This window comes from Hypanus sabinus, chromosome 5 (assembly GCF_030144855.1).
Source record: "Hypanus sabinus isolate sHypSab1 chromosome 5, sHypSab1.hap1, whole genome shotgun sequence".
Lineage (NCBI taxonomy): Eukaryota > Metazoa > Chordata > Chondrichthyes > Myliobatiformes > Dasyatidae > Hypanus > Hypanus sabinus.
In genome coordinates, this window is record NC_082710.1 from 8,066,391 (window position 1) to 8,088,329 (window position 21,939).

At 40.7% G+C, this 21,939-nt stretch overlaps 1 protein-coding gene across 12 annotated transcripts in view; it reads left to right on the forward strand.

Annotated features, from left to right (window-relative positions):
• Positions 1 to 655: 655 nt before the first annotated feature.
• Positions 656 to 21,939, forward strand: part of mef2cb (myocyte enhancer factor 2cb) — a 287,805-nt gene continuing 266,521 nt past the window's right edge. For 10 of the 12 annotated variants that reach the window (XM_059969348.1, XM_059969342.1, XM_059969345.1 and 7 more), the window contains exons 1-2: positions 656 to 868; positions 1,234 to 1,329. The gene's annotated coding sequence lies outside the window, so the exon portion shown is untranslated. Of the gene's footprint in view, positions 869 to 953; positions 1,330 to 21,939 lie in introns of those variants that run through there. The other 2 variants (XM_059969339.1, XM_059969340.1) reach the window with 1 other exon arrangement.

The window sequence follows — 21,939 nt, forward strand, 5'->3', positions numbered from 1 at the left end:
GCAGAACTCTGGCTGATTGACAGCTCCGCGCCCGTGACGTCAGCAGAGCGGCTGGAGGTTCTGAAATCCGGGCACTGGATTCAGCCAGAGGATGGGAGGAGGTGTGTGTGGGGGGTGGGGGGGTATTGAAATTATGCTAACATTTGCTAAAGTTTACAACGGTGCAGGTGCTTGAAAAGCACTTGTAGCAACGTTTTAAAATACATTCCTATCCCTTCAGAAATCAACACACATCCTGCGCTCTGAACAACTCTCCACTCAAAGCGTCGGTTTACCGTACATAATTGTTTACTATTAATAAATAAATTAATATTCCACCCTCTCCCTCCACCTCTATTCCCCTCCTTTCCCGGTCCGGTTCCCGACGCACAGAGCCGCCAGCTCTCTGGAACTCCTTTCTTAAGCGGGGTGGGGGGGGGGGGGTGTAGCGCGGAGGAGAAACTGTCCCCGGTAGAGAGGCGACCGCCGCCGCGCATGTGAGTGAAGAGAGAGATCTGGTCTGTATCCGTGCGCGGGCGCGACACCTTCCCCGGCCCGCGGCGCCTGGGGGCGTGTGCGCGCGCGCGTGTGACGTGGGCCCGGCCTCGCGAGCGCGCGCGGCGCCGACCCCGCCCCCTCGTGCCGGCGTTGTTGCTCCGCTAAATATAGAAGCAGATAGACACAGAGAGACAGGGAGACTGAGTAACCGAGCAGGGCTTTCTCTCTCTCCTCTCCTCTCTCCAACTCACTGCGAAATGGCTCTATCCACCGCTCTCTGTAGCTCAGCTCTTTAAAGTGCTGCATCTTTCTTTTTTTTTGGAAAAAAAAAGAGGAAAAATTAATGCATACAAATCTCAGTCCTCACAGTCGATCTGTCTTCATCTCACTGGTCAGTAACAAAATATATAGAAACTTACTTGCTGCAAATAAGACACTGCAGTACAGTTTTAATGACTATATCAGTAATTGTTTAATGTTTCAAGGTATAGAGCAAGCACTACGGCCTTTGGTTTAAATGGGCTGGCTTTTTATTTTTTTTGCCCCTAACCTCCTCTTCAAACTTGCGCCGTGCTAACCCGAGGAGGGAATTAAATGTTTAATACTCTCTGTTATTGTTTCGGTCGTGCTTTTCTTTAATCTTTAATGTTCACATGGCCCGTAAACGTGTTGTTGTGTTGCTGGATGATGACGAGCTTTTGCGCCGGCTGATGTGTTGGTAACATGGTCGATTCCTGTGCTCTCGCCTTAATCCAGGGTGTCACAGAAGTTGGAGCTGTTTAAGTAACTTTAATTCGTTTTCGAGAAGGGGAAAATTGAGATTGAGGACGCAGCATCGTCGAGGCTTGTGCGGTAAGTGATTTTTTTTCTCTCTATTCCCCCCCCCCCCCCCCATTCTTTCTGTGCGTTTACTTTTCTCTGTCTCAGGTTCTGTTTTGACATGTGTGAAAGTACAGAAATCACTTTGTGACTAAAGCGGAGATGGTGTGTATTATACGTCCGGATGATGAAGGAATTATTCACGCGAAAGTGAAAAAGTAATTGTCCATTTGTAATTTGCCGCCTTTATACTCGGTGTACAGAGCAATATTGCCCGGCGCGATGCAGTCTCAGGGTGGGAATTTTTGTTAATTGTCTGGATGACGTTTAATAAATACCTCATACAGTATATGATGGTGGATGAAATCTAACAGTGCATTTAATCATTTAATACTTTTGACTTTGGTTACACTGGTACCTTTCATTGTGTAGCGAAATTACACTGGTAGTAATTTGCATCATATCTGTCTTCCTTTAAGTTCCTAAAGTTACCGTTTGAATAGTCTATAGCGATGTGTCAGCGATGTTTCCCCCCTTTGGAAGTGAATTCTCGAGGCCGCGCGTACTTTCTGCGCAGTCACGGAGTGTGACTTTTATCCTGTACTTCTCCACGCAGAGGGTCATGTTACTCGAATTACGCTGGATCTATGGCGAAGGTTGTTTATGGGCGATCTCCTCAACTTTACCAGTCTTTATCTGTAGTGATTTGCACTTCCTGCAGTCCAGGGAAGTTGACGCCGTCCGGGAAAAGGCTGCTTGTTTTAATTTCCAAGTAGCTCTTGGGAGTAGCGTTGTTGTAAAATGGGCCGTCAGTCCTGGCGCGGTAGAAATGTTCTGACGGTGGAATGTGTATCGCTGCTTTCCAAGTCATACCGCTGAGCAGTGTCTTACATCTCATCAACTCGTCATCACGGGCAACCCAATTTTCATCTTTAAACTTCATTTTCAATGTTTAGATTCCTACGTTAGCACCCCCCCCCCAACACACACACACACCCACCTCTCCATTCATCCTTTTCTCAACTTTCATTCAGATCTAAGTTGTTCCTCAATGCCGTTTAGTTCATCGATACATTCCTATATTTCATATTCCAACCTCCTATTTTACACGAATACCGTTTCTTTTCATGCTTGATTTCTCGCACTTTAATTGGAAACGTTCAGATATCTTCGGAAAATGACTAGCAAACTCAAAAGTAGACTGTACAACAGGTTCATGCGAGGGTCGCGATTTTATTTTACTAGGACAAAATTCGACTTGTATTTAAGTCCAGAAGAACGGTCTCGGCCCGAAAGGTCCACTGTTTATTCCTCTCCATAGATGCTGCCTGACCTGCTGAGTTCCTCCAGCACTTTATGCGTGTTGCTCTGGATTTCCTGCATCTGCAGGATCTCTTGTGTTTGTATTGAATTTGGCAACATTACCCATAATTTAATCAGCATTTAAAATAAAAAACTAGAAATGCTCCGTTAACAAGGTGACTGTCATCTCATTTATGGCGCAGGGAGTCAATTACTGCCGGAATTTTTGTCTGTCTGTGTATATTTTACATGAATCACGTTCAGGGTTGTATTTGCGTTGTAATCTTAGTTGCTGAACTGCTGTCACTGAAGGCCATGCTCGACGTTACGTTATCAAAACAAAATATGACAGATCTGGCAATAAAGACACGGAAGCGATGAATACACATTATACTGTACAGTATACTGTAAAGTTGCAGCGTGCTCTGTCAAGTTGAGTAGTGTAGACTGGTAGTTTATCCGGAGGAACAATCAATATTGGCTAATCTGGCTTTGTAGGAGAGTTAGTGTTTTCTGTACTAACTGGTAGTAGATAGACAGTTTTAGGAAAATGCTGAATGTTTAATCCCGCCCCTTTACAAGAGCGAAACCGATAATCCACAGAACTAGTTTGGGATTGTTGGAGAATATTCAGTGGCGTTCATTCTTCCTCACCTAGTGGTTTAAAAACACATCCAAAATATCCGGCGGCTTTTATCACCCAGGTGTTCACTCATGGAATCTATCGATCGTATTCGATCAAATAGATATCAATCTCATTGAGGTCAGCAGGTGACTCCGGTCCCTGACAGGCACTCGATTCCAGTTAAGTATCTGTCACGTTGCGCGCCTTCCACTCGGAGAAGACTGGATTTTTTTCAGTGGAAAAGTGAATGTAATCCAACTATCAGATAGAATTTTAAAAAAATTCTGGAATACTTTGTGGTTACCACTTGTGAGCGACGCCGCCCCACTTTATCGGCAGGTATTGCACACCACTGCAACAAGCTGTCAGTGTTCCAGTTATTTTTCTCTCTCGGTTGTGTTGAGGCGTTGTTGAGGTTGCGATGTTTGTAAGATGAAACTTGTTACTTTGCGATGCCTGATAAGTAGTGTTGTTGTTTACATCCTGATGCCTTGACCTTGCGGGGGGGGGGGGGGGGTGTTTCGTGTTCCTATTTTTAAAATGCACAAGAAATTGGCTTTTTGCAGCGTAACACATGCTATTTCGTCCTTTGAGAAGTGTAACATATTACGACATTGGTAACATGTTAGGATATTGCCTCCAGTGTTATAAAATTCATCAACTTTTTTTCGACCCCTAACTCTTTCTTTTGAGAGGATGAAACTCATAGTTCGTGGTGGTTGTCTTAGTGCGCATCAACCGCAGAATGAAACATCGTCCTTAAAGACGATCGCAGTGTTAAATATTAAATATAAATGGTTAGAGCAACATATAAAATGCTGGAGGAATTCAGCATCCATGGAAATCAATAAATAGTCGATGTTTTGGGCCATGAAGTTCCGGGGAAGGGTCTCGGCCCGAAACGTCGACTGTTCATTCATTTCCATGGATGCTGCCCGACCTGCTGCGTTCCTCCAGCATTTTGTGTGTGTGTTTTGCTCCGGATTTCCCGTATCTTCAGAATTTTTTTTTGTGTTTAAGAATTGCTAGAGGATTGATGATTTGTGCAAAGCCGGCGTTTGCATGGAGTATACTTTTAGTGTGGATTTGATCAATTCAAACTTGAAGGAAAATTCCTTGGTGCGGATTTAGGTTTTGAAGTTATTTCTGTTTGCGGAATCTCTGTATGAGTACACAGGTAGAAAGCAGCGTTGGCATGCCAACCTGGAGAATGACCAGCACAGTTCCTTATTGTTGGCATGCTGTCGGGCATATTACAGTATGGGGAAGGCATTTGTAGAGTATAATAAACACTGTTTCTAATGGCTTGGCAAAGATACCTTCAATAATATCCGCCTTAACATTCATATAACTCTTTTAAAACATTTTTGGCAGTACTGTGCTTATTTTGAATTAACACTTTTTTAGCTGTTTACTTTCAGATGTTTTAGCAAAATATATTTTTAACGCGAAAACACTTCTGTGATTGCAGCTATATAGGTTGTAGCAATTAGGCGTTTTTTTGAATTCCTCATATATCTTTCCTACTGTTTCCTGCATCTACACAATAATAAAAAATACAGATGGGTTGACAGTAATAATAGGATTTGCAAGGTCACAGAAGAGACTGCTTGGTTTTGAAAAGTAACACGGAGAAGTTCTTTTGGTCCAAGCGAAGAACAAGTAGCATGTCTCCAAATGTTGTCTGCTGTTGGAATTTGTCTATCAATATAGTGAGTAATTCAACCATCAACAATCAGTATGCAAATTGAGGTGACTTAAAAATATTGATAACTGTAGGTTTCCCTGTCTGAAATTGTTATTATAGATTCTGGTCTAAGTAATAATTATTGTAGCATAACCTCGTACCACAGCAATCCAATAGAGAAAACAACCATCTTTGCATGGTATATTGTACAATGCAACCTGGTACCAATATTTGAAAGTCACGTCGGTTTGCATTCTGATGTTTAATGTGTGCTGCCACTGAAAGTAACGGAGACTGCCCAGTCCATCAACGGTAAAGCCCTCCCCACCAATGAGCATATTTACATGAAACGCTGTCACAGGAAAGCAGCAAAGCAGCGACCCGTTCCGCCCCCCCCCCCCCCCCCCCAGGACATGCTGTCTTCTCACTACTGCCATTAGGAAGAGCCTCAGGATTTGCACCACCAGGTTCAAGAGCCGTTATCACCCTCAACCATCAGGCTCTTGAACCAAAGGAGTTAACTACACTGAACTTCACTTGCTCCACCATTGAAATGTTCCCACAACAGATGGACTCACTGTCAAGGACTTTTCATCTCATGTTCTAGATACTTATTGTGGATTTATTATTATTAATTCTTTATTTTTGTATTTGTATGGTTTGTGGACTTCTGCACACTGGTTGAATATCCTGGTTGGGTGGCCTTTCATTAATTTTATTGTGGTTATTATTCTATAGATTTATTGACTATGCCTACAAGAAAATGAATCTCAGAGTTGGATATGGTGACTTTTGATAATAAAAGTTACATTGATCTTTGCTAATACTCTTGTACAATGTTGATACTTAATCATTTGAAAGTGATTATGGAGAAAAAATGATACCTAGTGACAATAATGTAGTATTATAGGTATTGTGAGACGCCATTTCAGAATTGTAGTAACATGCTTGATCAAAAGTCTCGGCCTGAAACAGCTCCTCTCCCAACCTCCTGAGTTCCTCCATTATTTTGTGTGCATGTTACTCCAGAATTCGACTATCTGCAGAGTCTCTTGTGTTTATGATTTCAAAGTTGGACATATTATCATTTAAAGCTGTTTGATATTTGTTGGATAAACTCAGAAAAGTATGTCTAAATAATTATATTATCATTTTATAATATGTCATTTAAATAATTCAATAGGAGTGTTTAATGATTATTCATTTATTCTGCAGTGAGCAAGAACCATTAGGTTTAATATTGCAGAAACTGTAGTTGGATTACTGATTTCAGTTGAATCAAATGAGATATTAATCTGAATAATTGCTCATTGCTTCTGTAGGATTAAGTCCTAATCTGCTCTGCCCTAAGGCAAACTTGTAGCATGTGGATATCTGATTAGAGATAGTACATTAATCTTCAAGTCACATAGGCATTTGGACAGTGGAGGGCAAGCTCTCAGTGTGGCCTGTCATCTTCAAGAAATCAGAGAGGCTTTCACGGACAATTGATGAAAAACCAGTACTGACAACGGAGTCTTGTGTATCACACAAAGGAAGGATTAGGCGGTTCACGTGTCATCCTGATAGGCTGGAGACCAGAGCTGATTGCTGGGGCATGGCAAGGCACGCTCCCATTTCAATTGATTATCATATGAGGAGACAATATCCCTGCCAGTTGCCCTACTTAAGATGTAATCTAAAACTGCTAAAATCAGAAATCTGCAGTGCCCCCTTTAGTTTACTTTACCTCTCTGAATTTGGTGATTAATTGTCAAGCTAATCATTACATCATGTTTGCCAGTCATATTAGTCCTAATTAGTCTAATTCATGAAAATTGAAATGGATATATGATGCCAGTGCTGGATACAAATATTACAACATTACATTGTATCAAATCTTGAAAGTGTATTTAAATATTTAAATTTCTTGCAATTTTGAGACATGCTAAGCATAGCTAAAATAGATTATTTGGTTTGAAATCAAGTTTTGAGTTTTTTTGTCAAAAATGTCAAATATAATTCAAATAAAGATTTAAGATAAAACATTATCATTCAAGGAATACTTCAAACAGAATGATAAAATGTTTCATTTTGAGTTGAGCGAGGTTTTTCTTTAAAGATTTTTTTTAAACAATAAAAACATTCAGTAGCTGCTTCAGCAGCTACTCTATATTTTGTGCTTGGGGACAATTTTTAATATTGCAATGACTCAAACTTACTGCGAGAACAATAATGTGTTACTCCAAAAGTTAGTGTGGTCTATTATTGATTCTATTATGGTTATTATTCTATTATGGATTTATTGAATATGTCCACAAGAAAATGAAATTCAGGGCTGTTTATGGTGACAGATATGTAATTTGATAGTAAGTTTACTTTGAACTTTGAAATAAGGCAAAGATATTTCAAAGATTTATAGAAACTGGATATTCTGTGAGTATACCATGCATTTAAGTTGAAGTTTTAAAAACATCCTTATAAACACCTCTAGTTATAAATCTGTGTAGTATAAAAATTGCCAAACAGTTCCATAGGTATGGAATTTTACATGGTTCCATTTATACAATACATTTTAAAATGTATACACATGCTTGTTACAAGCAAGCTATATAAAGGTTTCTAAGATTATAGTTTATTATAATTTAAGGATGTATGTGTGGAACTTTTATAGTTCATTTTACCATTTGAAATTAAATGTTGGCATTCAGAAAATTATTACCTGATGGAGTTGGATATTTAAAGTAATTTTAACTTTAAAATACTATGCAACAGTCTTAGGTGCAAATAGGGTGCCTAAGACTTTTGCACAGTATTGTATTTGTCGACATGGAGTAGAGAGCGAGTTTGTAAATCTGGTAAGATCAAAGAATGTTGGGAATGGTGAGAGAGAAGCACTGTGGGACGGTGTGGGACAGGTGGCAGAGAAGAAATACTGGGAGCAGGGCTGGTGTGGATGCCAACACAGCCAGCCCTAAGACACCAAGCAAGGTCATTTGATTACAAACAATGGGTTTATTGATTATTACAGAATGTGTCTCCTGTGCTTCCTGCTCCCTGTTCTCGGCATTCCCCCTTTCCCAACCACAATTTCCCTCTCTCTGCCCCCCCTTCTCACTCTCAGTCCACAATAGAGACTCATACCAGAATCAGTTTTATCATTATTCACATGTCATGAAATTTGTTTTTGTAACAGTAGTACAGTGCAATACATAAAGTTCCTACAGTAGTGTGCAAAAGTCTTAGGTACCCTTGCACCATATATGTGCCCAAGACTTTTGCACAGTTTCGTATATGAAATCCTCATTCTTGCATTTGCCTTGATGAAAGCTACAATCAACTAGGAACACTTTTTTCTTTAACAATTTGACCTTTCTAGTAATGCTCTGAATTGAGGAATTTAATGTTGAAATCATAACACATGATCGATATGACATCAAAGACACATTTTTATTGATTTTGTATCGGCATGTAAATGTCAGTAAAATATTATGATTAACTTTTTTTTCACGTATGTGCAACATTCCTTTAGAACAAATATATTTAAATTTGATTACAAACTTTGTGAATTTATTTTCAGTAATTTTTTTTATTCTATTGCTGAATAATACAGGACATTGGGGGGAATCTAGAAATCTGATCTTTGCAATCAGTTTTGTTATTTATTATCAATCATCAGTATAAAATTATTAAAAATTTATTGAATCTTGAAATTCAAAACATTGTTCCACGAGTGAGTGAGTAGGAGGTGTTTGTGACAAGGACAGAAATTTCTGTGAATTCTGTCTATTGCCAGTTAAGGTGAATTACTGGTATGTGTTTCATAAGCTTTCCTTGCTTTCCCATGGGCCTTGTTCAGCATGTCATAATCAGATGATAGTTGGCAGGTATATATCATCGAGCCTATTAATTCAGATGATTTTGAACATAATGCACAGGTGGAAGTTTGTCTGAAAGCCCAGAGTAGAAAAATGATTGGCATAATTAATTTATTTTGTTGAGGATTTTCCTATAGATTTAAAGTACTAAAATAAAGTGTACATACTCAGATTCTTAAGCATCAGTTTAGAGATAACACATTAATTTGTGATACACACAAAATGCTGAAAGATCTCAGGTCTGTCAGCATCTTTGGTGTCAAGGATTGCTTATATCTTCTGTTTCAAGACTGTTGAAAGTTTCATTCAACTCTTGACCTCACAATCTACGTAATGACCTTCACAAATTGCTGAGGAAACTCAGCAGACCAGGCAGCTTCTACGGAGAAGAATAAATAGTTGACGCTTCAAGCCGAGACCCATCATCAGTCTTGGCCCACAATTTCACCCGTTTATCCCTCTCCATAGATAACACCTGGCCTGCTGAGTTCCTCCAGCATTTTCTGTGTCTTATACTTGATTTCCAGCAACTGCAGAATCTCTTGTGTTTATGACATTTGTTTGTGTGTGGAAGGTTATGTAACAAAATGCCATGCAGGATTTGAACATTAAAAACTAGGATGACACCTCAATGCAGCATTGTAAGGGAGTGCTTTCTACTCAAGATGGCATCTGTCAGAAGAGCTGTTAAAATTCTGGATTTTTTTCCGGAAGTAAAGATCCTGTGGCACTTCTATGAAGAGCAGCTGGTTATTTTCCAAGTGTTCTACCATTTCCCTATCAACACCTTTTTGTACTATTTTTGATTCCCATCAAGATGGAACTTGGCTGCCATGTTTGATTGTGAATGTGGTTTGGAATGTCCCACTAAGTGAAAGGAAGGATTTTAGTGCATGTTTTCTGTTTATTTTTGGAAAAGGTTGTGAATACTAAAGATTAGTGTTATCTGATGTTGCAGTGTTCATTGAACTTGGCAATCAGTTTGCAGACGTTTCATCACCAGTTGAAGTGACATCCTCAGTGCACAGTTGTTGCTGTTCCTCTCCGGGCATGCTCACATTTATATGAGCCCCCTGTTTACTTGCCCCGGTACTGATTGGTTACCCCTTCAGTTGACCTTTGAATTCTATTGGCTCACATTTCATTGGTTCTTAGGGAATCTTAGATGGTGTCCATTGTGATACATTTTTTTACAGAGTTAGCAGAAGAGAACTGTGCCTCTAATAAATTTTCATGCCTGCTTTGTGTTTGCCTGTACCAGAACCTCTGTGGTGTCCCAGTTAACATTAGTGTTACTTGGCTCATGTACTTTGAAATGTACGGTGAATTGTGTTGTGCTGGAGGCGGTCTGCAATTGTCGCCATGCTTCCTGCACTGATACAGATTGCCAACAACGTACTAGCCCCTAACCCGTACATCTTTGGAACGTGGAAGGAAATCAGAGCACCTACACCAGCACGGGAGAACAAACAAAGTCCTTACAGCACGAGTTGGAATTGAACACCGATCTTACCGCAGGTGCTGGAAAGCATCAGCAGTGACTACTATGCTACTACGTCACATAAATTTGTGAAGCAAACTTATTGCCTTTTGTTGCTGCTTTGGTCTGGGTAGCAGACAGCATGGTAGCGTAACGGTAGACTGGTACTATTACAGCTCTGGCCGTCGGGGTTTGGAGTTTAATCCTGGTGTCCTCTGTAAGGAGTTTGGATGTCCTCCCCACGGAATACTTGGGTTTCTTCCAGGTGCTGCAGTTTCCTCCCGTAGTCCAACGACGAAACGGTTAGTAGGTTTATTTGTCATTGTAAATGGTCCCATGCTTAGGCTAATTGGAGGGTTGCAGGAAGTGCGGTTCCAAGGGTCAGAAAGACCTATTCCGAGCTGAATCTCTAAATAAATGTAATGAGACGTTGTCACACTTACAAACCAATGATTCTTGATTTTTCTAAAGACTTGTGCAATATCCTGAGAGAATGAAAATCTGTTACGCAAATTACACAAACAGTTACAAACAGGAATAAGAAAACGCCAACACTTCATACTTAACTAAAGTAATAATCCCAGCTATTGATGGCTCAGCAGTTTATGCAGAGAGTAGCTAACCTACTTAGATTTGGTGGTCCGAGATTTGATCTATGTTCTGTACTGCATTAGCTGATTTAAACTAGGTCAGCTGTTGGAAAACTGAAATTGATGCTGTTCCTGCTCTTGGATTAGTCAGAGTGAATTAAGTGAGAATTTTGGTTTTTATCAATATCCAGTATCACCTGATTAAAAATGCACTAGAGTGGTTGGTAGGTGAAGACCTACAGTATAACTTGTTTTCCTAAAAGCAAAATCATGATGATCATCATCATCATTATGTGCCATATTGTACAACGTGGGCCACCATGGTCTTTCCATGACCATGATGTTCTTAGCAAATTGTTCTACAGAAGGGATTTGCCACTGCCTTCTTCTGGGAAGTGTCTTTACAAGATGGTTGACCCCAGCCATTACCAATAGTCTTCAGAGATTGTCTGCCTGGTGCCAGTAGTCACATAAGCAGCACTTGTGAAATGCACCAGCTGCTCATATGACCATCTACCACCCACTCCCATAGCTTCACTTGGCCCTGATCAGGGGGCCAAGCAGGTGTTAAACCTTGCCCAAGGGTGTCCTGCAGACCAGCAGAGGGAAGGAGCACCTTACACCTCACACAGCTCCACTTTGCCACCCAAAAAAGCAGAATATCAAGGGAAAATAGAATATTACCACTTTTATACATTTGTTTTTGTATTTATTTATTGGGATACAGCACAGAACAGGTCTTTTCAGCCCTTTGAGCCTCACCACCCAGCAACCCAAATTTAATCCTACCCTAATCACACGACAATTTATAATGACCAATTAACCTACTAATTGATACGTCTTTAGACTATCTTGACAAGTATCTGCTTTTGAAAACTTACCTATTGCTCATTACGCTGCTGGTGTTTAGGGCAGCGATGAAGGTCCTCCATCTCTGACAATGTTCAGGTTTTCCTTCATCGTGTCAGTAGCTTCCTCTGGGTTTCCACCACCATCAGTCATGCAAGTCCCAGTGGAAACTCAGGAATACCATCACAGTCTAATGTAGAAGGATTCGTCACTGCTGTTTCTTTAACAATTTTGTTTGACCAGTCAAGGTTGTTAGCCCTGAGTTGAACCCCTGAATCTGGAGGACTGGTGGACCACTTTTAGTCCATCCTCTACCCACCCCCCTTTGACCCTACCAAGAGCTAAATTATAAAGCCCTGACTCCAGCCAGCATATCTTTCTGAGTCTTTGAGGCATGCAAGCCTCTAAACCATAACAAGGTTGTGGTCTTCTTGGAGGTGTTTTTGAACAGTGTAGGTTTAAATGCTAAGGTATACTTTGAGAAAATGCTAGTTATGTTTAAAATTAAATGGTAGTTGTGCAAATTCAGAAGTTTCTGTAAATTCCCACTATGTAATACTCCTTCAGCTTTTGATTGCAGTTTATTACTTTGCATTATTTAGACCCAATAACTAGGTGCGTATTATTCCTGTTTATATAATTTTTTAAGGAGATATTTTTCATTGTTAAAAGTTTAGCTGTGCAATATATACCTGTACTTTGGTTCACTTTTTACAATGAATTTTTATTCCCTAATCAAATGATTTACTGCATACTAATAGAATTTGCCAGTGAGTTCTCATTTTGGGCATAACTAATTTAATATTCCTAAACATTAAGAAGAACAGACATTGATGTTATACCATTTATAGGATGTGATGTGCAGTCTTGAAGCTTAGGATGTTGGTGAATATTGGTAGCTTAGGTTGAGGCATTTGATGTTGCGGTGTTTGTCAAGCTTGGCAATTTACTTGCAGATGTTTCATCGCCAGTCGAGGTGACATCCTCAGTGCGCAGTTATTGCCGCTTCTCTCTGGGAATGCTGGCATTCATATAGTCACTGTTCGCTTGCCTCAGTCCTGATTGGCTATATATCAGTCGACCTTTGAATTCTATTGACTCACTTTTCTTTGGCTCTTAGGGATTTGTAGGCAGCATCTATTTCAATATGTTCGTTTACGGATTTATCAGAAGAGAACCACACTTCTAAAAATTCTTGTTTTGAAGCTGTATCGAAGACAGTGAGAGTGGCTGTCAGAGGACTCTTGCATTTGGTAATCAATTTGCTGATTCTCGTCGGGAATCTTGACATAAAAAAAGCAATGCTTCAGACTGACTGTAACATTGAAATAGTGACTGATGTCTCCCTTGTTGCTGTGGAAGGAGTGATATCTGTCACACCCTTGTTGGTGAGAGAGCGAGAGAGCCTGTGGGATGTCAAAATATTGGAGTGAACTGTTTGGTTTTGATGGACTGTAAACCATGGCCCCTCTTTGACGGCTTTGCGTGCTGGGTGGTGAGAATGCTGATGCTTTATGCTAGAGTAATTTGGGGGAGGGGGAGGCGGGGAGTCTGCTTGCTGCTGATTGTGCGTGGGAGGGAGGCAGGGAGCTTTGGGGTTTTGATGTTTTTATTCTGTCTCATTCTTTGGGAGTATTTCTCCTGTTTCAAGGATGTCAGCAGAGAGTAAGAATTCAGGTTGTACATTGTATATCTTCTCTAATATAAAGTGAATCTATTGAACTTTTGTGTCAAGGAATCTCACCTGTCACAACTTTAACAAGTTAAAATCTTAAACTTAGACCTGTTAGCTAAATGTGGATACAATGTGCTAACATTTACAAATTGAGTTTGATTCCAGTATTTAATTTTGCTGCTTTTTAATTGACCCAAGGCCATTAAACATTAATAATATCAGTAAAATATCAACTCTTTTCCAGGTCAAGTTTGTTTTTGTTTATATCGGTATTGAATTGCATTGATAATAGCCAATTGTACCATTTTAAGGGACAGTTGGTCTGAGAATACCTACACGACTTTTGCTCTGTTAAATATGCCAAATTTAGATGAGTACAGCTTCTAATTTGAGCTGCTTCTTGGATATTAGTTCACATAACTTCACTGTAGTTTCTCAGAGCCAGAAATGCCAATGCTGTCATCATCCCTTCCTTGTCCTGTTAAGCTCGTAATGACAACGGAAATTTTGATTTCATTGTTTTCCTTCTTCTACTGCCTTTTCCATTTATAGCCAAGAGGGCAGACATGTGACCCAATCACAAGTCTTTGCCAGTTCACCAATTCAACTGGCTGGTAGGAAATATGGGAATGGAATTTGGCGGCTGGCCTCATTCTCTCCCTGTGGAAAAGTTCAGCCTGGGAAAGATTGGAATTTTATCATGTGTAGATTGATGCTGGATTTTAATGTGTTGTTGTTCTGCCTTGCATTAATAACACAGTGAAAAGTCAAAATGACAGCACTGTGATTATGGTTGTGAACGAATAACTCAGAAGTTCTGGAAGCTGAGCAAGTTCTTAATTTGATATGGCAGCAGGCAATTGGAAATCAAAATTGTTAGATTGTCGTAAAATTGGGTGCCATGGTAACATAGTGGCTAGCACAGCGCTTTCACAGCTCAGGGCTTTGGAGATAGGAGTTCAATTCCAGCATCACCTGTAAGGGGTTTGTACAACCTTCCAGTGGAATGATTTGGTTTCCTCTAAAACTCCAAAGATGTACCAGTTAGTAGGTTAATTGGTCATTGTAAATTGTCCCGTGATTAGGTTAGGGTTAAATGGGGGGTTGCTGGGTAGCATGGCTCGAAGGCCCAGAAGGACCTCTTCCACACTGTATCTCTAAATAAAATAAATCCAGCTAATTTATTTGTGAGCAGATATAGAGAGGAATTACATGTTCTTTGAATTACATTTCAAAGACTTTGAAATATACAGTGAAATGTGTTGATTGTTTTAACGACCAACACAGTCTGAGAATTATGCTGGGGAGAGCCTGCAAGTGTTGCCATGTTTCCGGTGCCAACATAGCATGCCCACAACTTACTAACCCCAACCTGAACCCGTACGTCTTAGGGATGTGGGAAGAAACCAGAGCACCTAGAAGAAACCCATGTGGTCACTCCTCACAGACAGTGATGAGTATTGAATCCCATTCAGTGATTGCTAGCGTTGTAAAGTGATTATACTACCATGCTGCCCTGTCTGGATCTGGTGTACACATAAGGTTTGTGTTAATATTTATTTTCAGGGCCTGGGCTTTACTGGCAAAATGAGTATTATTGCTTAACCCTGTTTGCCCTTGAGAAGGTGATGGCCAGTTTCCATTGAAAACTGTTGCTGTCTTTCTGGAAAACATCCTCCCATACTGGTGTTGGGCTGGGTGCTCATGGATTTAGACCCTATAACAATGAAAGATTGGCAGTGCATTTCCAAATCAGCTGTTGAGCAGGTGTTTCACAGTGTTGGACAGGCTTTCTGGATGGAATAAATGTGAAAAAGGGATCTTGCAGAGATAGCTAAGGAGATCAAGAAAAACATTGAGTCAGAGGGTTGATTGTGCAAAGTAGCAAAGGTTGGAAGGGCAAATGTTCATATAAACCCAATGTAAGGGAGAAACTTAATTATGAGAGAAAACAGGCAAGTAATATCAAAACTACTTCAAAGTGCAGATATATATGGTAGCTAAGGTGAGTATGAATCCGAAGAGAGTGCGATTGGGAAATTAATTATCGAAGCAAATACGTGAAGATTAGATCAAAACAAAACTTTTTCTCACTCTATCCAGTGGGACAAGAGGCCATGGGTTAAAGGTGAGAGGTGAAAAGTTTAAGGAGAACATGAGGGGAAATTTCTTCACTCAGAGTGTTGTGAGAGTGTGTAACGAGCTGCCAGTGCAAGTGGTACAGGCAAACTCGATTTCAGTGTTTAAGAGAAGTTTGGACAGGCACAGGGATGGTAGGGGTATGGAGGGCTGTGGTCCCGGTGCAGGTTAGTGAGAGTAGGCAGTTTAAATGGTTCAACAAGAACTAGATGTTCTTGTACTCTAACCTTCTATGACTCTGTGGAAGACTCTTCAGATCATATCATTTTCAGTGTCAGTCAGTCTGAGAGCAGCCACATTTAGTGAAGTGTGAAGTCATGCACTTCAGTAAGAGAATCCAAAAGGCTGACTATTATCTAAAGGGTAACCCATTGGCAAGTTGTTTCATGCAATTTGAAACTTGCCTCTTATGACAGACATTTTTACAAGGTATTGGAAAACCTCATGGAGAGTTAAGGTGGACAAGTCACCAGAACCCATAGAAAGTACAGTTCTCCAGTTTCAAGGGAACTGCTTCAGAAGTGGCAGAGTCATTCGCTGAAGTTTTTCAAAACTCATTGAGTTCAGGCTGGGTACCAATTGAATGAAATTCATTAGGGAGGGAGAGAAAATGTAGAAAACTATAGGCCAGTAAATTTGATATCTTCAGTTGGCAAAGTGTTGGAGTGTAGAATCAAAGGAAATGGTACATTTACGCAGCCAAACCATGCTGCTGAATTTTTATGAATGCTAGATCATGTTTGGCAAATTTTTGAGATCTATTTTTGATAAGCTTAATAGATGTAAATTTAGTGGTTGTCCAATGATGACAGGAAACCTGAAAGAGAGTTTTTTAAAGTGGAAAAACCATTGTACTGGGGCAGTTCCACTCTCTTGATCATGGAAGTTCGAGTCCAGTGGTGCAAACAAGAGTCACAATTGGGGTCTCCCTTGGTTGCGGTGGATGACCATTACTACTTCTGTGCCTCGTCATGCCCCTTGCTCTCCACAGAGCATTGCACAACCACCTTTTGGCCATTTCATCTCATTGTAGATCTCATCCAGTTCGTCAGACCTGACTCTGCATTCTAGGAGAGAAATGCGGCCTGCCCGCCCCCCTCACTTTCTTTTGAAGCGGTGTACCAGGGTGCGGCCCCTGTTGCATGCAAACAGCTACTTGGAGCCACAAATGATAGCTGAATGTTCATTGGGGACCAGAGGTAAGTGATCTGCCCCAAAATGGGCACGACAAGCCCCTTCACTAGAGGTGCTGCTCCTCCCTGGACACCCCATGCACCCCATTGTAAATCTCCTGGAGATGTAATAAGTGGAGTCAGTAGAAGGGAATTTAGTGTGTTTGGTTTTCTGGACGTTACTGCGCTCGGTTTTCCGGACGTTAGTGTGTTTGCTTTCCTGGACATTATTTTGTTTGTTTTACCAGATATTAGTGTGTTTGGTTTTCTGGAAGGCATTTGACAGACAAAATTGCAATACCACCAGAGGAAGTTTAGCATGGTTATCAGGTAGAAGAGAGAGATTTTGATCAGATTGGCACTTTTCAGGCTTGAAGATGTAACTAATGGAATGTGCCAGGGAGGTGCTTGTGGTCTTCAATTATTTGCAACCCACTTGGTCAGTGTGCAAAGTACCCAAGGCAGTAGTTTAGAGAGCATTGTGCAAATGAGAGTGTTTGGAATCTGCAATGAGATGTGCATAGGTCGAGCGAGTCAGCAAAAACTTGGCAGATGGGGTAAAATGTAGGAAAATCATGCACTTTGGTAAGAGGATTCAAAAGGCTGGCTATTATCTAAATGGAGAGTGTTTGTAAATGGTAAAGGATTCTTATGTATGAATCACAAAATGCTAGCAAGCAGTTAAGAAGAAAAATGGTATATTGGCTTTTATTGCAAAGGAGATGGAGTTTAAAAATAGAGCAGTATTGTTACAGATCTACAGTGTTGGGGAGGCTGCACCTGGAGTACTCAACAGTTTTGGTCCCCTTATTTAAGAAATGATACTTGGGCATTGGATGAAGTTCGGCAGAGATTCACCAGGCTAATTCCGTGGCTGACAGGATTATCCTATAATGAACGGTTGAGGCAGATGGATCTGTTTTTTTTTAGTATTAACAAGAACGAGAATAATCTTATTGAAAGATACTGGAATTGGTTTATTTTTGTCACGTGAAAAACTTGTCTTTCATACTGTTCATACAAATCAGATCATTACACAGTGTATTGAGGTAAAGCAAAACAGAATGTAGAGTAACGGGTTACAGTTACAGAGAACCTGCAGTACAGGTAAATGAAACTGTGCAAGATCATAATGAGATAGATTATGAGGTCAAATGTTCACCTTTTCGTCCCAAGGATCTACTCAATTATATGGTCTTAGAGCAGAGGAGTAGAAGCTATCCTTGATCCTGGTGGTATGTGCTTTCAGGCTTTTTTGTCTTCTACCCAATTAGGAGAAGGGAGAATGTCTTGGTGTTTATGTGATCCTTGATTATGCTGGCTCCTTTAATGAAGCAGTGAGATGTATAGATAGAGTCCATGGATGGGGAGGCTGGTTCCTGTGATGTGTGAGCTGTGTCCACAACTCTCTGCACTCTCTTGCTGTTACGTGCCGAGCCAAGCTGTTATACACCAGATAGGATGTGTCTATAGTCTGTCATAAAAGTTGGAGAGGCTCAATGGGGACATGCAAATTTCTTTAGGAGGAAGCAGAGGCCTCAGTGAGGTTTTTTGAACATGACACCTACATGGTTGGACCAGGACAGCTTGTTGGTAAGGTACAAAGGAGACTTGACAAGGCAGGTGATTCTAGTGGGAAACTCTTGAAGAAGGGACTATAGTTACAAGATAGGGAGGTGGTTATTTTAAACTGATGTGTTTGGCAATTTTGTCCTGCTGGGGAGATGTATCTCTGAAATTGTCCATTGGAGTTTTGTGGAGACTAGATTAGAAAAACTGAAAGAAGTGGATAAATGTTTGAACTGAGGTCTAAGTGGAGCTGTTGCAGGTGTAGAGTGGAGGCCTGGGGCAATGTAACCATGGCCGGTAATGGTGGGTAGGATTAAGAGGTTGTGGCCTACTCTCTTACCCATTTCCCTGTGTAAGTGGGAGGGGTGCATCATGGGAAGGGAAGATGAAGGGCATGACGTTCCCTGCACTGTCTGCCATTGATCTTCTTAGTATCAGAGGCTTGGGTTTGGAATCTGCTGTTAGAGAAGCTTGGTCATGTATCTGTGGTGCATTTAATCTATTGTTTAGAATTTGAAGTGACCCACAGCTAAGGTTATTTAGGAAAACTTACCACTGTTAATTATAGGCACTCGAGAAATGTAGACAATAGTGAATGTTTACATGGGCTGGGCTGCAGGACATCCTTAGGTTGTGTTGGTTGTTAACACAAGTGGTATATTTCACTGTATGCTTTTGATGTGCTCATGACGAAAACATCAGATTGCATTGTTATTATTGAACATTGTGGGCATGCTATGTTGGTGTCAGAATGTCACACTTGCAGGCTGCCCCCAGAATATCCTCTGGTTGTGTTGGTTGTTAACGCAAACAACACATTTCACTGAATGTTTGGATGTACATGTGATAAATAAGTGAATCTGAATCTGGGTGTATTAGCAACAGTAAACTAGAATAACGCACACAAACTCCTGGAGGAACTCAGCGAGTCAGTCAGTATCTGTGGAACTGAATTATCAGCTGATGTTTCAGGCTGAGACACTTCATCAGGACTGGAAAGGAAGATGGAAGGTGTCAGAATAAAAAGGAGGGGGAAGGGAAGGAGGCTAGCTGGAAGGTGATAGGTGAAACCAGGTGGATGGAAAAGGTAAAGAGCTGCAGAAGAAGGAATCTGATAGGAGAGAAGAGGAGAGTGGAACTTAAGAGAAAGGGAAGAAGGGTACCAGAGGCTGGTGAGAAGAGGTAGTAAGCCAGAGTGGGGTACAGCGAAAGAGGGGACGGAAAAATTAAACAGAAATACTAAAATTACTGATCTTCAAATCCCAGAAACCTCAGATATCTACAATTTGAATTTGTACAACACACATGCACTCATGATTTTTAAGAAAAAAAATGATGTGTTTCAATTGAAATTATACAATGAATCAAAGTACACCATTCAAAACTGTAAGATCTGTGTGTTTATAAAGAAGTGTTGAAAAAGACCGTTCAATGTTACCATTTGAGCCTCCTCCACTCATTCTTATTTAATTCTGTCAGTATTTCTTCTTCATAAGATCTTACATATTTACTGCCCGTGATGTTGCTGGCACTTAGGGCAACAGTAAAAGACTTCCACTTTTGACGGCGTTGAGGGCTTCTTTCATCGTACCAGTAGCTTCCTGTCAGTTTTCACTACTGCCAGCCGTGTAAGGCCTGGGTGGAGACTCGGGAATACCATCACACTTAGATGTAGAAGCAACATTCATTGCTGTTTCCATTACAGTTTTGTTTGACCAGTCAGGGTTCTTAGCCCTATGCTGAACCTCAATCCTGGAGGACCAGTGGATCACTCTGGCCTCTACCCTTAGACCTGTTTGGCATGGGTTTCCATACCAAAAGCCCAATCACAAGGGCTTACTCCAGCCGACGTAGCTTTCTGGATCATTGAGGCACGCAAGCCTTCAAACCCAACAACAATGTTGCAGTTCTCTTCGAGGTTCCTCAGATGTATTTCCAGCTTTTTTTTTGTTTCAGCTATCCCTTGTTCTATACTTTCACCACCATTTCTGTAAAAAGGTTTGTTCTGGGATGCCTAGGATGGATCTCTAGGCAACTCCTTTGCTGCAGCTCTTTCAAACACTTGGAGTGTTGTGTTCAGTTCTGGTTACCTCATTATAGGAAGAATGTGGAAGCTTTAGAGAGGGTGCAGAGGATATTTACCAGAATGCTGCCTGGACTGGAGACGTGTACATCTTGTGAGGACAGGTTGAGCAAACTTAGGCTTTTGTCTTTAAAGTAAAGAAGGAAGAGAGGTGACTTGATAGAAATGTAAGATAATAAGTGGCAAAGATAGAGTGGACAGCAGGGTAGAAGTGGCCAACACAAGGGGCATGGTTTTAAGGTGACTGGAGAGATGTCTGAGGTATGTACTTTACAAGGGGGTGGTGGGTGTATGGAACTCCCTGCCTGAGGTGGTGGTAGAGGCAGACATATTAGGACATGTACAGAACACTTAGATAAACACATAGATGATAGAAAAATGGAGTCCAATGTCGGAGGGAAGGGTTAAATTGATCTTGGATTAGGTGGAAAGGTTAGCACAACATCGTGGGCCAGTGGGCATGGACTGTGCGGTAATGTTATATCTTCTGTTATTAAAGGCCTCTAGACATGCATTTCTCCACAAGTGGAAATATTTTCTTTCCATTTGCAATATCAAAACCCTTCATAGTTTTGATGACCTCTGTTAGGTCACCCTGCAGTCGTCTTTTTGTTTAAGGAGAATCACTAGTCACGTGAACAAAGTTATAATATGGTTTGTGCAGCTGGCGTTTCAGATAGCGAGATGATTTGAAATTTATTCAATCTTGTGATCAACTGAAGTACAAGAATATAGGTAGGGCTGGGTTCTGCTGGTACTGGCCCACAACCAGGAATTGATGCCCACGATCCCTGCCCTCATAGGCCTTGTTTCTCCAGATGTGGGGTGCTGTTCCAGCTGGATCTCCACATCTGAGAGTGATCACACAGAGATGAATAGGTCTCATATGGCAGTACCACTGAGGCCAACCCTAATCACCTTGCCTTTGTTAAAAGAGAGGGAATGAATGTCAAGAGTGGTTGATGTTGCATTGATCAAATGGATTTGCTTGGTCCTGACTAGTGTCATAAGTACCAACCAATAAATAAATAAATATTAGATAATTAAACTCGAGAGTTTCTGCAGCTGCTGGAAGCCTAGAGCAACCACTCATGTACATAATGCCTGAGGAGCTCAGCAGGTCAGGCAACATCTGTGGAAGGAATAAATAGTCAAAGTTTCAGGCTGAGACCCTTGATCAAGAATTGATGAAGTCTTGGCCTGAAGCATTGACTGTTTGTTCCCCTCCATAGAAAAAGATAACTTGAGCACTTAATCTTTGCTAGGGTTAGTGAACTGGGTTGGTGAGCTGACCCAATTGATTGTTCACATCCTACATAGCACATGAGAGCTCAGAGTTCAAAGTAAATTGATTATTAAAGTACGTATATGTCATCATATTCTACTCTGAGACTCATTTTCTTGCAGGCATTCACAGTAGAACAAAAATACAACAGAATCAGTGAAAAACTGCACACAAAGACTGACAAACAACAAATGAGCACAAGAAGACAAATTGTGCAAATACAAAATAATACTGTAAATAAGTAACTAAGTAAATAAATAATACTGAGAGCACGAGTTGTAGAGTCCTTGAAAGTGAGTCCATAGGTTGTGGAATCAGTTCAGAGTTGAG